The sequence below is a fragment of the Mustela nivalis genome (assembly GCF_964662115.1).
Source record: "Mustela nivalis genome assembly, chromosome: 10".
Classification (NCBI taxonomy): Eukaryota; Metazoa; Chordata; class Mammalia; order Carnivora; family Mustelidae; genus Mustela; species Mustela nivalis.
In genome coordinates, this window is record NC_139029.1 from 71,463,544 (window position 1) to 71,484,144 (window position 20,601).

A 20,601-nucleotide genomic window follows, 5' to 3' on the forward strand; every position below is an offset into this window, starting at 1 on the left:
AAAGAAAAAAACCAAAACAAAAAAAAAAAAAAAAAAGGAGAAAATTTTATTTATTCTTTCAACAAACATTTGTTGTGCTTTCTATGTGCCAGGCCCTATTCTGGATATTTAGGGTGCAGTAGTTAACAAAAAATCTCTGCCCTCATGGAACTTACATTCCAGGTTGAGGAATACAGGTGATAAACACATGACCTAAGTAAAGTATGTGATCTGTTAGATAATCGTAAGTGCTCAGCGGAAGAATGAAGTGGAGAAGGAGGATGGAACATGTTGAGTGGGTTTGTGATATCAGATAGCGTGGGAGACCTCCCTGGGTAATATGACGGAAGTCCGCAAATAAGCTGTGGTGACTGCTTCCTATTTCACGGAGAAAATGAAAGTGCTTAGAAGAGCATTGCAGACAGAGAGAAGAGCAAGTGCAGAGGGGTTGAGATGGAGCATGCCTGATACGTTTGAAGAATAATGAGGAAGCCAGTATAGCTGGAGCGGAGTAAATGAAGAAAAAGGCCGTAGGAGGGAAAGCGGAGGAAAGACACTGTGAAGATGTGGAGCAGAGTGCCATCTGGCAGGTTTTAGTGAAACACCTTTATTGACATGTAGAGAATAGACTAAAAATGGAGAAGGGCAGAAAAAAGAGGAACAGTCGGGTGGTTACTGCACTAACCCAGGCAAGAGATGATGGTGGCTCAGACTAGTATGTTTGCGGTAGAAACAATGAGAAGTGTTAGGATTCTGGATATATTTGAAGATAGAATGAATAGAATTTGCCAATGGTTGGGATGTGGGGTATAAGAAAAGAGGAGTCAAGGAAACCTCAAGGGGTTTTGACTTGAGCTCAGACTTGCCAATTGCCGAGTAGGAAAGACTATGGGAGGAATAGTCTTGGTCATAGTGGTGGTGGAGCTACAGAAATCTATTTATTTATTTATTTATTTATTATGAACATAAAATGTATTATTTGCCCCAGGGGTACAGGTCTGTGAATCTTTAGGTTTACACATTTCATAGCATTCACCATAGCACATACCCTCCCCAATGTCCCTAACCCAACCACCCTTTCCCTACCCCCCTTCCCCCAGAAAATCTCAGTTTGTTTCTTGAGACTGAGAGTCCCTTATGGTTTGTCTCCCTCCTGATCCCATCTTGTTTCATTTTTTCCCTCCTTACCCTCCAAGGCCTCCCACCCTGCCTCTCAAATTCCTCCTATCAGAGAGATCATATGATAATTGTCTTTCTCTGCTTGACTTCTTTTGCTCAGCATAATACCCTCGAGTTCTATCCATGTTGTTGTAAATGGCAAGATTTTGTTTCTTTTGATGGCTGCATAGTATTCCACTGTGTATATATACTACATCTTCTTTATCCATTCATCTGTTGATGGACATCTAGGCTCCTTCCATTGTTTACAAATGACATATCAGATAAAGGGCTAGTATCCAAAATCTATAAAGAACTTATCAAACTCAACAACCAAGGAACAAATAATCCAATCAAGAAATGGACAGAAGACGTGAACAGACGTTTCTGCAAAGAAGACATCCAGATGGCCAACAGACACATGAAAAAGTGCTCCACGTCACTCAGCATCAGGGAAATACAAAATCAAAACCACAATGAGATACCACCTCACACCTATCAGAATGGCTAAAATTAACAAGTCAGGAAGCGATAGATATTGGCAAGGATGCAGAGAAAGGGAACCCTCCTACACTCTTGGTGGGAGTGCAAGCTGGTGCAGCTACTCTGGAAAACAGTATGGAGTTCCTCAAAAAGTTGAAAATAGAGCTACCCTACAACCCAGCAATTGCATTACTGGGGATTTACCCTAAAGATACAAATGTAGTGATCCGAAGGGGCACGTGCACCCAAATTGTTTATAGAAGCAATGTCCACAATAGCCAAACTATGAAATTCATTTTTATTTTTATTTTTTACAAGATTCTATTTACTTATTTGAGAGAGAGAGAGCCAGCACAAGTCAGGGGGAGAGGGAGAAGCAGGCTCCCCACTGAGCAGGGAGCCCAGTGTGGGGCTTGATCCCAGAACCCTAGGATCATGACCTGAGCCAAAGGCAGGTACTGAACTGACTGAGCCACCCAGGTGCTCCTGAAGTTTAGTTTTAGATGTATCACCTGTTAGGTGCATGTATCATGTATTATGGATACATGGGTAGATTTCAGGAGAGAGGGGCAGGCTGGAAGTGTAAATGCATTCAAGCCATGAGGTTGGATCAGCTTCTCAATAGAATAAGCATAGATAGAAAAGAGACAGGGCCCAAGGATTGAGCCTGGAAACTCCAATGCAAAAACGGGGACAAACATCAAGAATAAACAAAGAGGAATGACCAGAGAAGTAGGATAAAACCAAAGAAGCAAGGAGTCTTGGAAGTTCAGGAAAAGTATTTCAGAGAGGAGACGGTGATTGTGTCCAATGCTGATGATCGATTGAGTGAGATGAAGACAGAGAAATGGCCACCAGCTTAGCAAAGAAGAGGTCTTTAGGACACTGATAAGAGGGGTGTTTCCAGAGAGGTCCAGGTGAGAGCCTGATTGTAGTAATTTTGAGTAAGAATGGGAGGAGAGAAATTGGAGAAGAGAGTATGGACACTCTAAGGATTTTGCTCTGAAGGAAATGAGATAAAGGTAAATAGCTGGAGGGGAACTGTAGTAAAGAGAGTTTTTACAAAACATACAAGACAATGATGCATTTGAACATTGAAGAGAGTCATCTATTTAGGAAGAAAAGAGACAATTTCTGGAGCAATGTCTTTTAGTAGGTGAGTTTTCTGGGAACTAGTGGCAGGTGGAGAGGTTGGTCTTGACTCTGAGCATGGCAAGGAGAGAAGGTTGAGTAGATGGGCACAAATGGAGGGAGGAGGACTGATGACATGGTGGAAGCTGAGTGACGTTTTCTTGAGTATAGTCATTTTCTCAGTCAACTCGGAAGCAAAGTCATCAGCCCAGAGTGAGGATGACAAATGTGTTTAGAGGTTTGAAGAGTGAGGAATGAGTATGAAGCCATTGTCTAGGGGAGTAGAAGAGTTATAGGACTAGGGGAATATACTATTTGTGGAAGGTATTCAGGGCACCTTCTGAAGTGAATATAGAAATTTTGGCTTCCTGAAGACAAATATGGTTGATCCTTTTCAAACTGGTAGTCTCAGATTAAGATATTCCTTGCAGTACCAATGGAGAGGAAAGGAAAGAAGACCTGGAAGTTCATAAATGTCTTAAGTGGACACAGAACATAACCCTTCTTCTAGAACACACTTCCCTGGGATTTTTTACCATAACTTACTTCTTCATTCCTCTCCCCCGGGGTCCCCTTTCTCTGTTTCCTCAGTACAAGTTGAGATGTAGCTAGATCATTCACATATGGGTTCCAGGGAGTAGAACCACATCCTCTACCTGTTGTGTTTGTTTTATTTTTGTATCAGTCAGCTTTTTTTTGTTATTCTCCAGTACCAAACAACCCCTAGTTCTCAGAAGCTTGCCACAATCAGGATTTTTATCTTTCTTGTTACATGATGGCTGTAGGCCACTTGTAGTTCTATTCCACATATCTTCATTCTGGAATTAAAGCTGAAGGAGGAGTCCATATTCAGGTGATGTTATTTTCTGGGCAGAGAGAAAAGAGCAATGGTGGAATTAACCTGATGGCTCCCAGAGCTTCTGCATGAGACTTGTAATTGCCACTTTCACTCTCATTTCATTGGTCAAAGCATTGATCTGCTTTGTTATTGGCTTTGTCATTGGCTCATCCTGATGTCAATGGGATAAGAAAGTATAAACTGCTTTTAGGGAGGAACAAATAATTTGGAACAATCATGTGATTAGCCACAAGCTTTTCCATATGTGACAAGAGAAGCCCTTCTCAGGTAACACAATGGGTCAGATTGCTTCTTCCCAAATGGAACTGACATCTAGCCCTGAGGAATAACCTCAGGATTATTAGATAGTTGGTATAAATTTCTGGGTGCAATTTTATGTTGGTATGGTAAATGAGATTATTTAGTTCTAGAATTTAGGAAATATTTTACTATCAGGGAGTAAGGTCAGATATTTCCTCACATACGTTATAGGTATTATAGTATTAAAATCAGCCATGCCGAGTTTTATAAGCTTATATATCTTATAAGCTAGAAAAGAGAGTTCTGTCCTGACCTGTCTTTTGAGATCTTCTTAAGTTCCATGACCAATTTTATAATAATAGAAATATAATACAGGAAAGAGCTCTACCTGTAAGTCAATAAAATAAAAATCCAGATAGAGAGTTCCATACATATTCCTTGTCTAGAAAGAAGAATTTTCTAGCTTGATAAAAAGCTGGCATATAGCTTCAAGACACTATGTAACCAAAGTCTATGACTCAGGACTTCCCATGCCAAGGACGGTGCCCTGAACGACACAGTGCGTTGCTCTGATTGCCTAGCCATGGACTCCTAGAGATGAGAAATTTGAGACCAGCCATGAAAGTATCAAGGTTGACATGGACACCTGGTATTTCAGTTTAAACATTTCCGTGTTTGGCTATTAACACAGAAGGAACCAGGGTCTGCTGCCATTTGTTCTCTAGTTTCATGTTAGTGAATCTTTTCCTCTTTGTTTATGAATATGTGACTCTGACAGCTGACAAAGGACATTCCAAGAACATAGCCAGAGCCAAATTGTGCACTGCTATGGGAATTTCTCACAGACTTGTCCAATGACCCTGCTCTGGAGAAAACACTCAGGTAATGCATTCCCAGTGGTGGCTAAGCTCCCCTCAACTCACCGCCGGTTCCCTCATTAGGGTGTTTTTCTTTCTTTAGGTTTAATTTTTTAATGTATTTACTTTTTTTCCTAGCCCATCTCAACCTCCCACCACAGTGATTTTAGTGTCCGTGAGGGGGACTGGCTCGCCATCCCCGGAGACTGCCTTAGCTTTATTTTGAGTGCAGGCAGTTTGGAAAAATTACTTTCCCTTGCTGTTTGCACCACCACTGTCTTAACTCTGACTTGAGTATTCTGGACTTCTCACATTGGACTGAGGCTGAGCAGATGAAGATGCCTTCACCTTTTAGATGGAGGAATCACGTGACAATGAGGATGAAAGATTTGCCACCAGGTTCCCAGACATCGAAATGTGTTTTCCTTTGGTCTGTTGGTCTCAGATCTGTAAAATGTTTAACTGTGTAAAATTATAAGTTCGTCTGACTAAATTGGACAGATTGCAGGTAAAAACCCTCACTCCCTAAATCCCAATTGATCCCCTGGGCCATCCCTACTCCTTAAAAGTGTTATTATTACTATCAAGCCACAACCTCAAAAATTATTTCCCTTGGGAACACATACCTAACCCAGACACAAAGATTACTGTTTTTTGTTTGTTTGTTTCGGGGTTTTTTGTTTGGTTGGTTGTTTTTCATTTTTTTTTTTTTTAAATCACTCAATACTCTTTTTCCGAGCTTTCTTATTTATTTCTTTTTTCACAACTTATGTCTCATTCAAAATGGTATTGAAATGTTATGATCTCCATCGTCCTCTGTTTACTATCAGGTTGAACCGTATAAAATTGCCAATATTCAGCTCTTTTTTATCCAGGAGTGTGGCCGTTTCCTATGGTCTTTGACCTAACTCAGGCAGAACGGGAGGGCAAATTGTAAAAACTTGCATGCAGAAGAATGCAGTTTATTGACCAAATTAATGGCAGCTCATTGATGATAGGTAGTAGAGTTGCATGTGTGTCCAAGCTTCCATAAGATCCTTTGTAAAATGAAGGTTAACTAGCATGTTAAGTGAGAATTTTAACTTGGAAGAGAATTTCAACTTCTAACAGGAAAAAAAAAAAAAAACATATAACAGAGATGCACCTGTGCAAGTTCATATGCCCGCTCTTTTTGGGGTCTTTGGAAAAGCCGCCTTTCCTATCACTCTCTCTCTCTCTCTCTTGCTCACCCTCTCTTCCTGGCCTTGCACGGTCAGACTTTGGAAAAGAGCAGTCTACACTCACTTTCTCTATATTCTTCTTACTCACCGTGTAACACACCGTAATCTGGCTGCTGTTCCCAACACTCTGCTAAAACTATTTTTTGCCAAGGTCACTAATGAACTTTCAAGGGAAATTCAAGAGAAGCTTTTCTGTCTTTATCTTATTTAACTTCCCTGTTGCATTTGACAGGATGGGCCAGGATTTGCTTCTTAATACTTCTTCTCTTTCCCTGACTTTCAGTGGTCTCTCTTGGTCGTCATTCACTGTGTGTTCTAGTATCTAGTGTATTGTTGGCACGGGGAGGCACTTATGTAGCTTTGTTGAATAAATGAAAGCATGAATTAATGAAATTATTATTTTTTAGCTAATTATTAATTATTAGTCATTGCCAATAATCAGTGCAATATAGACTTCTAGTAACCTCTCTACCTACTGGCCAGCATACACATTTTTAGCAACATCTAACCTTCAGCATGCCACATTCTTCATCTTTCCATCTCAGAAATCCCCCAAGGTAGCTGGGGGCCAAGGCAGGTATGACCGAGGAGGCTGCTGGTTCTTTTTTACGTGGATCCCTCTAATTCTGAGTGTTCTCAATATGCCGGGTCATAAGTCATGGTTTTTAGCAAACCCTGCTAGGAGAAAAGATTCATGTTCTTTTTTTTTCCTCCCCAGGATGTATCACTTAGAGATCCAATAAACTGCATTCACAAATAGCCACTTGTTGCTAGCTTAGAGATACGACCTGACGAAATGATAGGGGAAAAACCCAACACCACACTCCGGGAGAACAAAAGCAATGCGCCAACAGAAAATGTGACACACGCACACACTTTATGCATGTTTAATTTCTGTTGTTTTGGTTGGAAAACAGCTGCAGGTGTCCTCTAATTATAACCCCATTTTCACAAATATCAACTGTCATATTTAATCTGTTATATTCACCATATAGCCTACTGTTAGAGCACATTTCTTTCATTACAAATTTAGTAGCAGAGTTTCAAATGCACAAGCTAACATTCAGGCTAGTCAATTAATGCATTATTTACAAGTTAAATGTTATTAAAAACAGGTTCTTAATTTGCTAATGATTTAGTAGACCCAAGGCAATATTCCAATTTTTTTTTTTTTTTTTATTGAAAATGGAAGAACATTTAGAACAGTTGGGCTGGGGAGGGATGTCAGGAATATTTCAGGCCCCCTCACTACTTTCTGAGTCTCTCTTCTGCTTCCTTCTTTATTGTGTGTTGTTTTTGCCTGTAATAATCAATTGCAGCATGAGTAAGAAGAAAGACACAGGAAAAATAAAAACAGTGTAAGTACTATTGTGAGCGGTGTTTTTAAAAGCCACCAGGCAGTTTGGAATGACTCAATACACATGTTCACCATACAATTCAGCATATTTTGATTTACAGTGCTGTTCTAACAGCGCAGCAGGTTAGGAAGGTTAGAAGTCAAGGAAATTAAAGGTTATTAGCATTCCACTGTTGTCAGGCTATACGAGTGGATATATGTCTTTTCAAATACACTTTGAAAAATTAAGAGTTCCTGAGGTTCAAGGGCCTCAGAATCATCAGCGCAATTTGGGTTTTGTTCTGTTTCAGTTTGTTCCTTCTTTATAGTTTGACTAGATCATGATCCAAATCCATAGCTTTCATGTTGGGTCATTCCATGACACGCTACTTATTTACAAAAGATAACATGGGGCGAGATCTTTGGTGACAAGGGATCCTGGCTGTGTGGAGCTGGTGACTCTGTCTTCATGCCTTTCTCTCCAGCTTTCTTCCTGGCTTAACGCCACCCCTTTTCTCCACCCTGGTTCTCCCTTGTTCTCTTCTACCTTTTTTTTTTTTTCTTTTTTTGCAGGGGGTTGTGCAGAGGGAGAGGGAAAGAGAGAGGGAGAATCTTAACCACTGAGTAGTGAGTACTGAGCTCCAGCCCCCAGCACTGAGCCTGACATGGGGGGGGGGCGTGCAGTGCAGAGGTTAAAGGTCATAACCCTCAGACCAAGAGCTGAGAAGAAATCAGGAGTCTGATGCTGAACCGATTGAGCTACCCAGGTGCCCCGACCTTGTAAAAAACTTAACAAAGATTCACCTTCTTCATGAAATCTTGTCAAGATGACATCTAGTTTGTAAGACTCTTTTCCATCCCTGATTTCTTTCTCATGTCTCTGTCACATGATCACTCATTCAAATGTGCCTTACCCTGCATTTTCCTCTAGTTGTTTGTCTGTCAGACAAACTATAGAGTCAGAAAGACCTGCCACTCAATTGGTGGTGTGACCTAGGGCAAAGTATTTCTTTCCTCTTGGTCTCCCTTTTCTCTTCTCTGAAATGAAGATAAAAGCCCTTAGTTAATTGTTGTGAGAATTGGTGAGATTGTATGTGGGAAGAACCCAGCTAAATTGTAGAGCCAACATGCGGTGGCTCTTGTTGCCATAATGAAATAAGATAATTTGTATAAATCTCCTAGCATAGTGCCTGGCTCATGTTTGGCACTCAGTGAAATTTCATTCCCTTTGGTACAATAAATAGGTCATAAGCACTTCTTGTTTTCATTTTCACTGAGAGTAAAGTTTTCTCAAGGGCAAGACTAGATTTTTTTTTTTTTTCATGCTCTAGTTTGTGTGGATTAATGTTCTACCCTTCATATTTTGGAAGGTATGTTATCTCAGAAGTTCCAGGTGGAGTTGAATGCCCACTGCCCGCATCAGCGGCCCAGGCAAGGCCCTTCGTTATCCCTTGGGTCATTCTCCGTATTCCCTCCACTTCTTAGGGATCATCTTCCAAATAAACTACCAACATCCAAAGCTCTTGTCTCAGGCTCTCCTTTTGGGGAAATCCAAAAGAAGTAAGGAAAAGATTCAAAAGACAGAGGAAGACAATGAATTAAACAATGGCCAAAATAGCAAAAGAAATTTCCAGGTCGCCCAAGGCAGTAATGACAGGAGAATGTCAATAGAACAAAGCCAAGAATGGAATTCACTCATTCATTTATGTAAAAAACTGTGTATTGAGCACCTAGCATGTACCCCAACAGATAGGGTCTTTTTGCCCCTGTGGCATTCATAATGTAGTAAAGGGACAGGTAATAAACAAATCAACAAGCAAAATTAGGTCAAGAAGTGATACCAGCTCTGAAGAAAAAAAGGCAAGGTAAGAGTTAGACTGAGTGCAGGACCGATAGTGTGATTTATTTAAAGAGAATCAAGACCTGTCTGGGAAAGTGATACTTGAACAGAGACCCAGTTAGAGAGAGAGTGGCCCCCTTTTGTCCACTGCCTACTGTCTTCTGGGGTGAAAGTGGAAAACAAATGCATTCTAGCCTGTGGATGGGCTGATAAGAGAAGATCCAATTCCTGCTGGTTGGAAAAAAATGGGGCATGGAGACTTCTCAGGGCACAGTCCTCCAAGCAGAGTGCTGGGCTCCAAAATGGCCCTGAAGACCCTACCTTGGCAGCTCTTGTGCAGCCTTTCCTTCAGGAATTCCACAGCCCTCCCCTCCCCCCACAGCCTTTGATCTTCTCTCTTAACTCTTCTTTGGTGTGTCCTTCTTTTCTATATCTTAAATAAAAAGAATGCTCTTACTCATAGACAATGTTAGGGTACATACAGAGCATACCTCGTCTCACTTAATTTCCACACAACTTTGTCCATTAAGTGCTTTCATTCTTATTTTATAGATGAGGAACTGGGACCTGGGGGTTTCACTTGGGACCACCCAGCTAGGTCCGAGACTGAACTCAAACTCAGTCGTTTGGCTCCAACCCAATATTTCTTTCAGTGCTGAGTGCATAAACCACTTAACCGATTTTTACCCCTTCCTGTGCCACCGCCACCCACCAGTCCCCATGGCAGCTGATGTGCATGGGCTGATAGGCTCCTCCTTCTATAGGAGTCCATCATTCTGACTTTCTAGCAGATCTCAGTAAGCCCAGAGGTTTACTTTTTTAAAATTTTTAATTAATTAATTTATTTTGGGGGGAGATTTGATTTTTAAGTAACCTCTATGCCCTGTGTGGGGCTTCAACTGGCAACCCTGAGATCAAGAGTCGCATGCTCTCCTGACTGAGCCAGCCAGGGTCACCAAACCCAGGCGTTTCTAACTATAAAGTCTGAGGAGAAATCCTTTCAAGAGATTCATTCTTTACTATTCCAGCCTCGCACACCTCGCACAGCTGCTCTACTCTTTTTTTTTTTTTTTTAAGATTTTATTTATTTGACAGACAGAGATCACGAGTAGGCAGAGAGGCAGGCAGAGAGAGAGGAGGAAGCAGGCTCCCTGCTGAGCAGAGAGCCCAATTCGGGCTGGATCCCAGGACTCTGGGATCATGACCTGAGCTGAAGGCAGAGGCTTTAACCCACTGAGCCACCCAGGCGCCCCGGTGCTCTACTCTTGACTGGGTTTTCTCGCTGCCATATTAGAATTAACATTTTTCTTACAAGTAATAATTAAATCTAGGTGTGTGCTAAGGTAGCTGATCCTTAATTCTCCTCCTTTTAAGACAACATGAAGTGAAATTTGATGTAATTGCTCCTGGATCAGTTCCCCTTTGCCTAGAGGACTGTTCGTTTTTGTTTTTGTTTTCTTGCAGGACTTTGCACTGGATTCTGAATCTGAAAGACTTGATCCCTCAGCAATGGCTTCTTTAACATCTGTGGGAACTCAGAGGGGATTTCCTCTGCTGAGGACCTTGCTTATGGTACCAGGCTGAGTGGGACTCTTCCTTTGGGTTGCAGTCGGAAACTGTACAATTTTATTTCTTTTATCTTTTTAAAGATTTTGTTTATTTATTTGGCAGAGAGAGGGAGAGAGCACAAGCAGTGGGGGCAGCAGGCAGAGGGAGAGGGAGAAGCAGGCTTCCTGCTGATCAGGGAGCCTGATGTGGGGCCTGATCCTAGGACCCCAGGATTATGACCTGAGCCAAAGGCAGACACTTAACCAACGGAGCCACCCAGGCATCCCTTGAAATTGCACAATTTTTTAAAAGTTTAAAACCCAGTGCTCTATGTCAGCCTCTCAAAGAATACATGGGAAACTACTGCACTTTTTGGAACATTGCTCTTAAAATGTTGGAAATTAAAGATGACGAATGTCCACTTAAGGTCATTTCTTCCAGCATATAGGTTGATAATGCTGAACATTTTAAAAGTTTTGGTGTTTTGTTTTGTTTTGTTTTGGTGCACAAACTCTCCAATGAATAATCTTCATTTATCACAGGAACTCAGTGTGAGGTAGGTATTTTTCCAATTTCCATTTTATGCTTCAGTAGCACATTCTACTTCCCCTTTTAAGACACTGTACTCATTTTTAATGATTTTAACAACTCAGCTGTTGTACCTATTTGTTCAATATGTGGAGTTGAAAAGGCAAGTTCTTGAACCAGACAGACAGTTAGGATTCTTGGTTCTGAAAACTGTCCTAATGCCTCCCTGTCTCAGTTTCCTCATCTGTAGAATGTGAATAATGACAGAATTGGCTTCATAGGATTGTTCTGAGTTTTAAGAGTGATCATGTGGGTGGCTCAGTCAGTTAAGCGTCTGCCTTTGGCTCAGGTCATGATCCCGGGATCCTGGGATCCCGTCCCTCATCGGGCTTCTTGCGTGGTGGGAAGCCTGCTTCTCCCTCCCCCTCTGCCTGCTGCTCCCCCTGCTTGTGCTCTCTCTCTCTGGCAAATAAATAAAATATTTGAAAAAAATAAAAGTGATCTTTTGAGCAGTGCTCGGTGTGGTGCCTGGGATACCGCAAGCATGCCACAACTGTCAGTGGTTGTCAAGATGCCCTTGTTCCATAATAAATAGGTGGCCATCTGTCAGGGGTTGCCAGGGACAGTCCTGATTTGCCAGTTGTCTTGCCGTAATCAATAGTGTCCCCCGGTGCTCCCCAAAGTGATCCCGTTTGGAAACACTATAGAAATGGTGGTACTGATAAGTGGTTGCCTGGGTGAGGGAAGGGAAACTGGAAAAATCAGAGTAAGGTTAGTGGACAGTATCAGCGTCTACATCTTGGTTGTGATACTGTGCTGTTGTTTTACAAGCTGTTACTGTTGAGGAAAACTGGGAAGGAAGTATACAGCATGTCTCTGTATTATATTTTTCAATTCTGTGTAAATCTGTAAAGATTTCAAGACAAAAAGTTTAGTTAAAAGAAGAAGAAAACAAGTCCCAATATGAAAGATAAATAATCATATGGTCATCCCAGAAACTGTTATTTTCCCACCAAGACATGACCACCTTTTATGAAAAGACCTGCCATTGGCTCCCTCTATTTACTGGGTTTTATTTATTTATTTTTTTTATCTATTTAAAATTTTTTTAAAAGATTTTATTTATTTATTTGACAGAGAGAGATCACAAGTAGGCAGAGAGGCAGGCAGAGAGAGAGGGGGAAGCAGGCTCCCCTCGGAGCAGAGAGCCCAATGCAGGACTCGATCCCAGGATCCCGAGATCACGACCTGAGCCGAAGGCAGCGGCTCAACCCACTGAGCCACCCAGGTGCCCTGGGTTTTATTTTTATTCATAGTACTTACCTCCACTTGACAACAACTCTGTTTAGAATGTCTACTACAAAGCCTACTACGTGTCAATGAACGAACAATACATCAATGAACAAACTCCTTGTAGAGCTTATATTCTACTGGAGGAAAGAAATAATAAACCAGGAAATAAACAAAAAAACATAACTGATGAATTATGTAGTATTGAAAACTGATAACCATATTGGAGAAAGAATATAGAGTAGATGTATTTATTAGCCAAGGTTCTTCAGAAAAACTGAACCAACAGGATCTATAGAAATATTTATTATAAGGAAATGGCTAAATTAGCTCACATGATAATGGAGGCTGGGAAATCCCAACACATGCAGATGGCAAGCTCTTGACCCAGGAGAGCTAATGGTAGAGTTCCAGTCCAAGTCCAAAGGCTGGAGAAGCAGAAGAGTTGATGGCATAAATTCTAAACTGAAAGCTAACGGGCTCAAGACCCATGAAGACTCACTGTTTCAATTCGAGTCCAAAGGCAGTCAAAGCAGTCAAAACCTGATGTCCCAGTTCCAAAGTGGTCAGGAAGGAAGATTTCCCTCTTTGTGTTGGGAGGGTCAGGCCTTCACCTGATTGGAAGAGGCTCGTATCTACTGGGGAGAGCAATCTATTTTGCTTGGTCTACTGACTCAAATGTTAATCTCAGCTAAAAACACCCTCACACCCAGAATAACGTTGGAGCAAACATGTGGCCACCTCATGGCTCAATTAAGATGACACATAAAATCAACTAGCACAGCAGGATAAACGGAAATGGATATTGGGTCATGGTTAAAATTTTGAACAGGGTGGTCATGTTGCCTTTTTGGGAAATGAATGGATGAACAAACACTTGAAGAAGATGAGCCACTTATTGGCCTATTATTCAAATTTCCATATGATTTTGAAATGAAATGAAAGCTTTATGACTCCAGAGATTTAATTTTTTATGATTATATTCCCAACATAATACCTAATGCTTATTAGGTCCTCAAAAGTATTTGTTGGATCCCTGAGTGAAAGATCAGGGGTGGGGACTGTGGTCAGCAAGGGGGTTTTATCTCCCATCCTCAGCACAGTGTTTGACACATCTTTAGCCATTGATAAGTATTATTTTATTGTTGCTATGATTATTAATAATAGATAATAAATGCCATCATGCACACGAGCTTACTTTTTTGTTTGCTGTTGTGTCCTAGCTCTTCAGCATCAGCACTGTGCCTGGAACACATGTAATAATTAGTCAGTAATGACCATTATGGCTACGGGCTCAGGTATAGAGGTGGAGAATTGTGACATGGCATGGCTTGGCCATGGTCCCAAGGCCAGAAACCAGCAGGGCTGGGTCTTCACATTGATTTTTCAACTCTCAAATTGCAGTCTTTCATCTATACCCAACTGCTCTTAAAACCATCCTAGGGTTTCTCATTTGGCCACAGCCTTTCTGTCACACACCCTGCTTGCCCTTTATGCATTCACACCTGGCTGTGCTGTGACGTCCACCTGAGTGACAGGGAGGCAGTTTACATTGTATTGTCAGTGCACACGCCTCCCCGAGGACAGCCATCTCCCCCAGACATCACAGGGTCAGGGGTCCAGACACGCCCTCACGTTAACACAGGGAGAGGCAACAGAACCTTCTGGGGACCACTGACTTTGTCAGACACCCATGCATGCATTTCAGTTTGAAAGACTCCACCGGGAAGTTGCAGACTTTTAAAACTAATTTGGTGTTTATTCAACTTTGCAATCACTTCTATGTACTATCTGTGTTTCACACACCGTGAAACGGCGCTACACTGTGCAATTGAATTAGTTGTACAGTGACTCAAAGGCATTAAACAATGACTTTGATATTTTAAGTACTGACTAGGAGGGATTTTTAATTCCTTCCTCATAATGAAAGCCACAAAAAAACCCAGTTACACAACCCTGGAACACTTATTCTCTTTTCTATTCTGGGTGGACCCCACTGAGACAGAAAAAAATCTCTGAGCATTTAGTTTGCTTAATGGCAGAAGAAAAATTAAACAAGCATAGACGTGCAACCTTAATGACACCCAGCAACACTAGAATAACAGTTCTGAGCTTCTAAAACCTGTTATTTAATATAATGGGTAAATCTTGTGGGAGCTTTTCAGGTGCTGCTGAGTCTGAACAAACAGCTACTTTGTGAGAAGGGGCGGGGGTAGAGAGGAAGGGCGCAGGCCCTGCTTGGCGCTCGTTGGCTTGGGAGGGTTTCAGGGCCCCGTTCAGGCCGGGCAGGTGCTGGCCAAGACCCAGCGCGGGCCGGACAGTCCCCAGGGAGGCCACGGCCCTTCTGGAAACAGCATGGTGCCTACTTGGGCCACATGAATCGTCAGCCCTGCCAGTGCTTAGGAGGAACTTTCACAACAGAGCCTCTCTGGAGATGGCATTGAAAGAAAGGAAGAAGAGGAAGAGAGAGAGAGAGAGAGAAAACAACTCAAAACAAAACCACAGCAAGTGAATTAGCGCCCTGAACCTACAAGCATTAGCCGGTAATAGTTCAGGGCAAAGCACGTAAGTGATGATTCACATCTGACAATAAATATATGAATAGCTGTTGAAAGCTTGTTTGATTTTCACAAAGAGGTTTGAACAAACATTCGTTTGTTCATTAGTCTTAAGCAACACTTTTATGGCGGGGTATGCATTAAACCTAACATATGTCTGCTACCGAGATATTGGGTGGTTTTAAAGATGAAGACACAAAGCCATGCATATCATTTTGTGGAGCAGCCTTGAACTACCTGTAATGGAGTGAGATACAGTTATTATGTATTAATGCTGTGAATCTTCATCCAGCGAACAGGCGAGAAGGACTGCCGTGTCTTTGGGGATAAAGACTTAGAGGGCCCCGTCCTGCCGTCGGTACAGAGTTTGCATAAACTCATTTTGTTGTTGTTGTTGTTGTTGCCTAATTTTTAAAAACGCGAGTGGTTTAAATCTGTTCCCCGAGGTAATTTATGCTAAACTAGCGTTCCAACACCATAAATTCCCCCCTTATGGCAATCTCTGCTTGGGTGTCAGGTCGGCCTAGGTTACTGAGCAAATGGCCGCTTCAAAATTTTTAGGGTAATTGCCTCTATAACTCGTTTAGCATGCGCCCTGTCAGGAAATCTCTCATTGTCACTGCCCCTCCTGTTCCCCATCTCCCTCCTCCTTCTTTTCCACAGTGTGGTACTGAAGACCCCTCTCTCCTGGGCAGAATGACAGTGGGCCTCTCCTCTTCTGCGGCACCTGCGTTTTGCTACCATCCCAGCATTTTCTCATGAATGGGAGGTCCCACCTGATGAGGCCCAGAGGGTGGTGGTTTGGCGGAGCGCCCTGTGACCCGTCTCCATCTTTGCTAAAGAAGTCCTCGGTGGAGAGGACGTAGGTCGATTGGGATAAAATGAAGGGCAGATCCATAAGCCCAAATTCTTCCAATTTTGTTTTGTTTTGTTTTGTTTTACAAAGCCTGGGTTAGTTATTGAGGTCGACCAGAACGGTGAGAGTGATTTCAACGGTGTACTTTTATCCCTTCCCTCGGGGCCTCATGGGTGTGGACAGGGAGCCTTGGCAGGAGGGATGTCATTGGGATTAGGTACTGGACACACAGCCTGGAGCTTCTATGGATAGGTGGCTCCGTATGGGTTTTTTTCATCAAGCTGCCTCATAAAATATGTTAAATACCCAGCTCCTAAATCCAATTCATTAATTATCTTGCTTAAAATATACTTCAAATAGATCACATTTGACATGGTATGTCACTGATAAAAGAAGGAAATGATAACCCTTAAAATCAATAAATGTTTTAAATTTATTTTACTTATTATGGTTGTCATAACATTTTGACATGGAGGGCTGATATGTCAACAACGCTGTTATCACGATGGAAAGCAATGGCATTGAACTGTCTCACCTTCCATGTTGCTGTTGCAGGGGAAAGTGGGCCCAGGGGGAAAATACAGCTAAAATCTCCAAGGAAGAATCTGCTGGTGGAGTCAATAAGGGTCATCACTGAATAAAGCAGCCTGAGTGCAAAACAAAAGCCTGGCGAGAAAGTCCTCGCTCTAATCTGTTACCTTTCTCCCAGTGGATTAAAAAATAATCGGAGTTAAAAATGTATGGAGCGCTTTCTACGTGCCAAACCCTCTATCATGTATTTTAGCTCATTTCATCCTGTGAAGTGAGGTCCTTGTATCTCTGATTCACAGATGAGAAAACCGAGTTCTGCAAAGAATACATCGCGTGCCCAAGGTCACAAAGCTAGTAAGGGGTGGAGCCCGGGTTTTGATGGATCAGTGCCTGGTTCTACTCAGTCACCGACGCCAGCCGTGTTCTGTGTGGTTTGGAATTCCGATGGATTCTGGCCTCTGCTCAGCCTGACTTACTACCAGAAGACCACCTCTTTTCCAAGCCCTTCACCATCTCCAGCTGTGGGATGCTGATATAGTAGCAAAGGAACGTGGACTGTGGGTTGGGGTTTGCAAAATGCTTTCGTATTCCTAGAGAAGAGAGGCTCGGAGGCAACCAGCATTCTTTTCTTTGTCTGCAGGCTTTAGAGTCAAAGGCAATTGCAAAAAAGGAGCACTTGAGAGCGATGCCTTTTCTGCTAGTTAGGACACAAGTGAAACTAGATTTTTTAAAAGGCTAAATGTAGGTTTGACCCTGCTGGAACTGACTCCAAAGCAATAAGTAATTGATGTGACTTGGAATCCTTCAGAGCAGCAGTATTTTTGATGCCCAGCTAATTAAAGTTCAGCAAAGGGCTCCTGGTGGGCAGGGTCAATGTCTTCTGTCCCTCGGTCTCTGTGTTGTACAGAGTGGGTGCCTAACCAATGTTTGTTCAGTGTGCTTTTCATCCACAGCCAGCGATCAGCAGCTTGTTCATTTCTTAAGTCCTCTCCTTTCAACTGTTGATTGGTTTATAAAGTGTTTTTGTTTTTACTGGGGGGTCCACACCAACTCCTTAACAATTAGCCTTGGCAGCTAAAAGGTTTGTTTTACTGATATGTATTTACTGTTACTGTTACGGAAAAAGATCTGGGTGGGGCCCTGGGCATATAGCAGCACTGAATAAGATAGACAAATGTGGGAGCTAGACATCAGTCAACTCATGAAACAATTATTTAATTATTATGGTGGCAAGTCGTATTATAAGACTTTAGTAAAAACTGAAGGTGTAAAAGGTTATGGGTGCCCTCCTAGGAGAACTTGGCCCACACTGGGGCTCTAGGAAGGCTTTCTTGGGGAAATGATGTCTGAGCTGAACTGTTCAAGATGAATGAATATTAACCAGGGCAAGCAGACTAAGGGAATGATAGGAGGCAGGGTGTCAAATAAATAATCCAGAGAGAGAGAATGCATGGGTGAGACCACTTTGCTCAGAGGAAGCTCAGTAGTATTCAGAAACAGAAACCAGATCTGTTTGGCTGGAATGGGGCAGTTGGGGGGGTGGGGGAGGTGTGCGTTGAAGAGCAGGGCAGCAAAATGAGACTTTTTTTTTTTAAGCAGTTAAAACTTTTTGGTTGTGATAGTAAGGGCAATCTATTAGCTCAGAAAGAGAAAACTCCAGAGGTAGGATGGCTCATGATCTCATCAGAGTCAAAACTTCATCAGAGTTCTCCATTCCTCCTTGGTTTTCTTGGCCCCAATCTCCTACCATGTGTTGACACGTGTCTCCTAAGGGAGTGAAGAAACTGCAACAGTTCCAGCCTTCATGCCTGCCTTCCATGCCACCTGGAAGAGAGAGAAATTTGTTAGATTCCTACTAACAAGCCGGAAGATTCACCCTGATTGGAGCACTGCCCTCACATGGCAAGCCCTGAGCCACACCAGGTGTTGAAGGGGCCGGAATGGTGACCGAGTCTGGTCCGGAACAGGCAGGCTGTCTCTGGAGAGACAAGGGGTGAGTCAGCTTCCCTGGAAACACCGAGATTACAAAACAGAAGTCAAGGTTGCTGCAAACACAGAATGGATGATGGGGAGGCCACAGTGTCTGGGCTGTAGGGTTTGGGGCTTATGAAGACCACCAGGGATCATTAAAGGACTTGCAGCAAGTCAGTAATATCACTAGATTACAATGAGATGTTTAAAAACAGTGTTATGAACTCCATCTTGATGTTCCTAGGTCTATAGTTCCTAAGAAGACAATCACTGTCACATAAATAAATCATTAGGTTAGCAATAAAAAGGCAAATAATTATTTTTTCCAGTGTTCCTAGTAATAATAGCAACTGTTAATTCTTATTAGCCCATCTACTGTTAATAATAGCTAATGAGAATAATGAACCAGCCACTCCGAACAGAGCTTTCCAAGAATTATTTTATATAATCTTCCCTATACTCCTAGAAGGTAAGCCCCACTAATACCCCTTATTACTGACAGAGAAGGTGAGGTCTGGAGACATTAAGTAACGTACCCAAGGTTACACAGATAGTAAAACAGCACGATCAAAAGCTGCCCGAACTGAAATATTGTACTATTTCCACTAAACTCTGGAATATCATGGGGGCAGTGGAAACCGTGCCTTTATTTATTTGGCAGATAAATATGGAATAAAGCCTCGTGCCAGGATTCAGGAGTCTCAACTGGCTAGCCTTGGGCCAGAATTTAAAAAATAAATTGTGATAAAATATATAATGTAAAAATTGGCCACTTAAACCATTTTTAAGTGTACAGTTCAGTGGCATTACTTGCATTCGCGATGCTGTGCAACCATCCCCCCGCCCCACTTCCAAAACTTTTTTTATCATTTCAGACAGAAACCGTAACTATTAAGCAATAGTTCCCCATTTTCTTCTCCCCACAGCCTCTGGTAACCTCTTATCGACTTTCTGTGTCTAGGAATTTGCCTCTTTCAGATATGTTATACAAGTGAAATCATCCAGTATTTGTTCCTTGGTGTCTTATTTTATTTTATGCTTATTTCACTTAGCATAATGCTTTCAAGGTCCATCCATGCTGTAGCATGGGTTCGAACGCCGTTCCTTTTCCTGGATGAAGAATCTGCCAGCATTTTGATAAAACTATTTTTGTTAGTACAGTGATGGCAAAATATTTGAAGTTGAAAAAGTATAATTTTAAGTTAGCTTTGCAGTCTCTAGTTTTCATCATCCTTATAATCTTCTGTCGTCTTTTTTTCTTAGAGAGGGGGAAGGGCAGAGGGAGAGGGACACAGAGAATCTTAAGAATCTCAGCCCTGCAAGAAATCAAGACTCAGGCACTTAACTGACTGAACCCCCCAGGCGTCCCAGTCTTCTGTTGTCTTAAAATCAGTACATTACTTTGCTCATTGATGTCCCTTGCCTGGATCCCAAGGCATTTGTGTTGCAGTCACTGCCTTTGCAGTCTGGGATGACAGAGGTCTTGGAAATCATTGAGACTGAGTCCTCTCCTCAAGAAGGTAGAAACTTGTCTCTGTGCCCCTTTCTGCCATCACCGAGTGGCATGGTGCCTTATATACGGGATGCTTAATGAACATTTGTGGGCTCCGGTTTCAATTCAATGTAGCAAATCTTTATCAAATGTTTGTAATGTTCTAGGCACTGTGCAAAGAGTTATATATGGATATGATGGAGAGGAAAAGAAATGTGTTTCCTGTTCTCTCAGACACTATGCTATAGGTAGACAATAATTGCTGATGGTCTTAAAAATAGTCATGTGTTCTATTCTTATAGTTTTTTGTTTCCACAGAATGTTCTTGTAACAAACGTGATGTTTGACATACGTTACTTTTGAAAACTAATGGCTATGTTTTACTTTATTCCGAAATGCAGCACAGTGGGAGAAGTTATTGGTTAACTAAGATTTTAAAGTTTGATTTGATGGGGTGGTAAATGATGAATTAATTCTTTCAGAAGGCTTTTTTAAAATCTAAAAATAGTTGGTGTAAAGGAAATTGTTTCTCAGCCAAGTTGGGAGCTGTGCCAATTTTTGCTGTGCTCTAAGAATCCTTACCAACTTTCCTGCCATTTTATGGGCCTCCTTCTCTTGAGAGATCCAGGATTAAAGTTAAAAGGATGCCTTAAAACAAAATCCAGAGTGTCCTCCCCTTGTCTCTTCACGTGTGTTATCCGTGCCAAGATCAGTGAGGGCTTTT

At 42.0% G+C, this 20,601-nt stretch overlaps 2 long non-coding RNA genes across 2 annotated transcripts; one reads left to right on the top strand and one right to left on the bottom strand.

The window, feature by feature from the left end:
* Positions 1–1,812: 1,812 nt before the first annotated feature.
* LOC309843099 lies at positions 1,813–18,421 on the bottom strand. The gene is made up of 4 exons (XR_014299944.1): positions 18,162–18,421; positions 13,668–13,714; positions 6,437–6,602; positions 1,813–3,617 (listed from the first exon to the last, which is right to left on the bottom strand). It is a non-coding gene; the product is annotated as an uncharacterized lncRNA (long non-coding RNA).
* On the top strand, positions 14,668–15,943 carry LOC309843098. The gene is made up of 2 exons (XR_014299943.1): positions 14,668–15,034; positions 15,691–15,943. It is a non-coding gene; the product is annotated as an uncharacterized lncRNA (long non-coding RNA).
* Positions 18,422–20,601: the final 2,180 nt, after the last annotated feature.